This window comes from Sus scrofa, chromosome 2, assembly GCF_054392235.1.
Source record: "Sus scrofa isolate SSC_HxYL_T2T_F1_AM1 chromosome 2, Sscrofa_HxYL_maternal_Yorkshire_Landrace_v2.0, whole genome shotgun sequence".
In the NCBI taxonomy this organism is placed as follows: Eukaryota; Metazoa; Chordata; class Mammalia; order Artiodactyla; family Suidae; genus Sus; species Sus scrofa.
Genome location: NC_139384.1, coordinates 17,559,794 through 17,566,353, shown reverse-complemented (window position 1 = coordinate 17,566,353; position 6,560 = coordinate 17,559,794).

The window sequence follows — 6,560 nt, the reverse complement described above, 5'->3', positions numbered from 1 at the left end:
TTGTGAAATTTAAAAACGCCATCTTGATCCACCGAAGTTGTAACCATCTAACTGTATCACTTAGCACTGGGGACCACATGGTTAGTTTGGTTCTCAACTGTTAATTTTGTCACGACATAAAATAAAAACCCATGAAAATGTATTTTTTTTAGGCAACAGATAAATGCTACAAAAAGTTTATACAGTGCAGCAAATGGATCACTTTCTTTTTAGATTTTTCAAACGTGCCACATAGCACTTTTACTTTCATCTTACTTGATAGAAGTTAGTCACAAGATTACCTTTAAACTGTAGAGAAGACTCGAAACCAGAACATTTTATTTGATATGGAATTATGTTCTGCTAAAAATCAGGATGCTGCCCTGTTCCTAAAGAGGAAAGGGGTGATGGATGTAAGGATTGGCAAATAGCCTCAGGCAGTCTATTATGCTCTATTACCCATGTAATTGGTTTATAAGCATGATTTCTATTGCTTGGTTATATCATGACATCAAATTGTGGCATAATTTACTAATCATCCACCCATTTCAGGGCTATCAGGTTCTTTTAAGAATTCATTCAATGACCTAAAGAGCAAATACTATGTTCCAGGCATTGATGGGGAGACAGAGGCACCAGGAGACAAAGTGAAGTATTCCTGAATCCACAAATGTTGGAATTGGCAGGAACGATGGATATAGTCTAGCCCAACTCTGTCCTTTTATGTGGAAGTGGAAACAGGAGAAAGTAAGAAGTAGATAGGTGAAATGACATGGCTTGAGTTAATCAATTACTGAACCTGAATCAATTACTGCATCAATTACTGAACTCTGTCGCCCTGGCTCCCTGTCCAGCCTTACTTTTTCCTTCTCTCTTCATTCTCCTTTTCATTCTCAGGAGTACACTCTAAGAACAAATTTTCCTTCATCTTACTTTCAAGTTTCTTCCCTTATCACCTCATTATTGGGTGCAAAAACTTTATAGAAATCTCACTAAACTAATTCTGAATATTTCCCCAAGTTATAGTTTATGTAGCAAACTTTCACCTGAGAGAAAAGGAATTCCATGGGGAAGTTGTTTCTTCGATCACAGTGTGTCACTCAATTTATATTAAACTGCCCAGGGATCCAAGCCTTTAATCACAACCCTTGAACTTTCAGTAGGTAGGTAGGTAGGTTTTTCTACAGGAAAAAACAGCATCTCAAAATCTCTGGGGTTGCTGCTTCCTGGGCTTGTGTGTATTTCTTATGTGTTATAAACCCAGATGTCCACCCAGGTCTGGACTATGTTGTATTTTCCTTTTTCTTGTGATTCATCTTAGCTATCATCTATTTTATTTTCTGAACTTCCCAGGAGCATTGGTGATTTTTTTCTTGGGGACAAGATCTGATTATTGAGTCACTGTAGCAGCAACCAGCTAGTACCATCAGAAGGTAGTCTAGTTTTGTTGAAAGAGCAGATTGCTAAGTGAGTAACCTGACATGTACCTAGTGTGTGGCTTGGGATCCAATTAACATTGCTCAGCCTCTGTCATCTCATCTATAACAGAAGAGGATGGCGTCTAATTTCTCTAAATCTTTTCAACTCCACTCTCAGGGTGGCTTAGCTGAGTGTGACCTAGACTTTGCTCATTTGGGGGACTTTCAGTGAAAAAATCAGCTGCATGTGTATTAGCCAAAATGCTTTTCTTGTCAGGGACTAGTATTCCTAGAGAGGAATCCAGTGCTCCATCCCATCCCATTTTCTCCAGACCAGATCGTCTCGTTGCATAATGATCGACTCCGGAGGAGCGGCTAACTTCATGCTGAATTGGAGGTACTTGAATGCATTTGACATCCATCTGGTACAGTTCCTTGTTCTAAGGCGGATGAACCCCACTAGATTTTCTGACCTAAGGTAGGTGACAGGACTGGAAGTACGGTGCATGGTTTCTAAGCTACAGTAGGAAGTTGGGCAAGTCAGTTCTTTTCTTTCAGCCACAAGTGTTCCTTTGAACAGGCAGTTAGTTTTGAAGATTGTTTTTTTGGGGTGGGGAGAGGGAACAGGGCAATGAATTCATTCATTAGCCTTTATTGTAAACTATATGTAACATAATGTTTGGTGATTTTAAATCCTTTACACTTTTGTGATTCTGTGAAGTACTCTATGGGATTACCAAGTGGGAGCATGTGATTGCAGTGAAGGTGCCCTTACTTTCCTCTGAGATCAGTACACTGGCACACGAAGCTCTCTCTGGCCATCGTCTGCTGTCTAGTATTATGTTCTGGTCCAGAGTCCCACAGGTTACTTGATGTAGGGACTACATGCACGAAGGCTGATTTAGGCTTTCTACATGCTGATCATATTCCGCCCCGGCTGCCCATGCTTCTTGGTGAGGCAGTATTGTGGGGAGTGAGGAGGTGTTTATTACCATTTAAGTGGGAGAGACAGTGGGGATGGCTGAGGATAGGTGGCAGGGAGAGGAATAAATATAGAAAAGGCAGAGATGACAGACAAGGAAAAGGTGGTTTTTGCAAAAGAAAGATAGTCAGTTATTCTGCCTCCTTTGGATAAAGCCCAGAAAAACCCTGTGTCATTCTCTTCTCTGAGTGATCTCTTAGATTGGACCTATTATATATTTTCCTTAATTTCAGGAATGGATAAAAATAGATTGAGTTCATGCCTGGATAATAGGTAGATATCTTTGTTGATAAATAAATATATCTGGGACTTATGTCGAAAGGGCATATTTAATTTTAATTCTTCCCCTATGCATTACCTTGAAACGTATAGAGTGTTGTTTAAAGAGTACAGGATCTGTGGTTAGGTTGCTTGTATTGAAATGTTGAGTCCACTGCTGTGTAACCTTCAACTAGTTAATTCACTTGTCTGTTTCTGTTTCCTCATATGTATTAAAAAAGTGGTGATTATAATAGTACCTATATCACAGGTTTGTTGTGAGAATTAAGTGAATTAATGTAAATGGAGCAAATGATAAGTAGTGTTGCAATGCTAGCTATAATTATCAACCAAAACCACAGTAGTAACACAGACTTAAGAATATTAAGCAGATACATGGAATTCCTGTCGTGGCTCAGTGGTTAACGAATCCGACTAGGAACCATGAGGTTGCGGGTTCAATCCCTGGCATTGTTCAGTGGGTTAAGAATCTGGCATTGCTGTGAGCTGTGGTGAAGGTCACAGATGTGGCTCGGATCTGGCATTGCTGTAGCTCTGGTGTAGGCTGGCGGCTACAGCTCCGATTAGACCCCTATCCTGGGAATCTCCATATGCTGCGGGAGCGGCCCTAGAAAAGGCAAAAAGACAAAAAAAACCCAAAAAACAAAAAACAAATAAAAAAAAAGAATATTAAGCAGATACAGAAGGCATAACTTTTTCAGACTTCAGGCAATATTACAAAGCCACAATAATAAAGGCAGTGTGGTAGTGGTACCAAAAAAGACATATAGACCAATGGAACAGAATAGAGAACCCAGAAATAAACCCAGACACCTATGGTTAATTAATCTCCAACAAAGGAGGCAAGAATATTAAATGGGAAAAGGCAGTCTTTTCAGCAACTGGTGCTAGTAAAACAGGATAGCCGCACGTAAATCAATGAAACTGGAACACACTCTCACTCAATGCACAAAAATAAACTCAAACTGGCTTAAAGACTTAAATGTAAAACAAGACACTATCAAATGCCTAGAATAGATCATATACAAAACATTCTCTGACATCAACCTTACAAATGTTTTCTTAGGTCAGTCTCCCAAGGCAGCAGAAATAAAAGCAAAAATACACCAAAGGGACCTAATCAAAATCACAGACTTTTGCACAGCAAAGGAAACCATAAAAAAAAAAAAACAAAACCCAAAACCCAAAAACCAAAAAAACCAAAAAGACAACCTATGCAATGGGAGAAAAGGGTTTCAAATGGTGCAACTGACAAAGGTTTAATCTCTAAGATATACATCTTATATATCCCAACAGTGAAAAAACCAACAACCCAATTGAAAAAGAGGCAAAAGATCTGAATAGACATTTTTCCAAAGAAGATAATACAGATGGCCAACAAGCACATGAAAAAATGCTCGACATAAGTGATTATTAGAGAAATGCAAATCACTACCATGAGGTACCACCTCACACCTGTCATAATGGCCATCATTAATAAGTCCACAAATTACAAATGCTGGAGAGGGTGTGGAGAAAAGGGAACCCTCCTACACTGTTGGTGGGAATGTCAATTGGCACAACCACTAGGGAAAACAGTATGGAAGTACCACAGAAAACTAAATATAGAACTACCATATGACCTGGCAATCCCATTCTTGGGCATATATCTGGACAAAACTTTCCTTGAAAAAGACACATGCACCACTATGCTCATTGCAGCACTATTCACAATAGCCAAGACATGGAAACAACCTAAATGTCATTGACAGATGAATGGATTAGGAAGATGTGGTATATATACACAATGAATCCTATTCAGCCATAAAAAAGAACAAAACAATGCTATTTGCAGCAACATGGGTAGAACTAGAGAGTGTCATACTAAGTGAAGTAAGTCAGAAAGAGAAAGGCATATACCATATAATATCACCTATATCTGGAATCTAATATACAGCACAAATAAACTTTTCCACAGAAAAGAAACTCATGGACTTGGAGAATAGACTTGTGGTTGTCAAGGGGGGGGGTGGGCGCGGATTGGGAACTTGGGGTTAATAGATGCAAACAATTGCCTTTGGAATGGATAAGGAATGAGATCCTGCTGTATAGCACTGGGAACTGTGTTTAGTCACTTATGATGGAGCATGATGGAGGATAACATGAGAAAAAGAATGTATATATGGATGTGTGACTGGGTCACTTTGCTGTACAGTAGAAAATTGACAACACTGTAAACCAAATATAATGGAAAAATAAAAATCATTATTAAAAAAATATTAAGCAGATAATTTTTGGATGTATATGATTGTCTGTATAGACCCAGAAGCTCCAGTGATAAAATGATCTGTTCATCACACTAAAAGAAGTGTGATAAAGTACTGTAGGAGTACAAAGGAGATAATATATTATTTCTATAGTTGCGAGGTTCTTCATTGTCATTTCTAAAGAAGGAATACTAAATACAAAGATGAAAGAAAGGAACTTTATGTTAAGAAATAGCTATGTAATTTTCATTAGGGTAATGAAAAAAAAAGTGTGCAAAGATAGGCAGCAGCCAGTTCAAGAAGGACCTGGAATCCATAATGAGAATATTATATTTTATGTTGTGGGCAATGGGGAGGTGTTGCTAGATTTTTAGGTAGAGAAGTAACATGATGAGATTTACATTTAAGAACAATCACCAAAGTATTTTAAATGCTCAGAGAAGACACAGATGGTAGGAATATTAAATGTAAGCTTCATTGAATAAAAAGGGTTGGGTTGGAAGGAGAGTAGAATTGGAAGAGAAAAAGAGAAGTATTTCTGGTGAAAGGAAGCTCTGTGGTAGGAATGACCAGGAGGGGTTTTGTGGGAGGGAGAGAGAACCCTGAGGTGAACAAAGCTGAGTTGAGATTTAAGGGGTAAGAAGGTGATAGCTGAGGTGGCTCAGTCTGTGAAAGCCTTTAAAAGCAAATCAGGGGAGTTTAGGCTTTCCCCATTTATTCTCAAGCAGTGGAGGATCTGAAGAAAGAGGGTCTAGGAAACCTCATCTGGAGGCTGAGAGGTTTTGGTAATTTAGGCATCAGGTGACTGCAGGTAAGAAGGGGGTATCAGGAAGACTGGAGAAAAGATAGCACTCAGGAGAGGTGTTTAAAGATAAGCTTAATGGTGATGGCTGGGTATGGGAATGAAAGGGCGGTGGGGATCAAATATAACATCACAGCTAGGAACCTGGGCATCTTGGAGGCTGATGGTGTCTTTAAAGTTCTTTCAGGGAGTGCCCGTCGTGGCACAGTGGAAATGAATCTGACTAGGAACCATAAGGTTGTGGGTTCGATCCCTGGCCTCATTCAATGGGTTAAGGATCTGGCTTTGTAGTGAGCTGGGGTGTAGGTTGCAGATGCGGCTTGGATCCTGCATTGCTGTGGCTGTGGTGCAGGCCGGCAGTTGTAGCTCTGACTTGACCCCTAGCCTGGGAACCTCCATAGGCCACGGGTATGGCCCTAAAAAGCAAAAAAAAAAAAAAAAAAAAAAAAAAAAGAAAAAAGAAAAGAAAAAAAATCATGTTTGCCTGCAGGTTTTTTGTTATTCTATAGCTTCAACCCTAATCTCTGTCCAAATCTTTTCCTTGGGTATCTGAGGGAGGATGTAGTAATAGGTGATTCTTGCGTCTCACCATCTTATCTTTTAACCATTTAGCTACTTGATTTTCCAAGGTGGGAGATGGTGCCAGATATTTTCAATGATTTTGGGTGACTGCTGCCAACATCACTGCCTCTTCTGAAAAGCACCCCACGCTATGATGCATTTAGCAATATTGCTTGTGTTTGGCATGGATATCAGTGGAATTTCTCTGCCGTACCTACCTTTCTGGAACTTTAGCTCTTGGGTAGATGGTTTCTTTGTTTTGTTGAATGGCAGAACCCACTTTTTTCATGAAA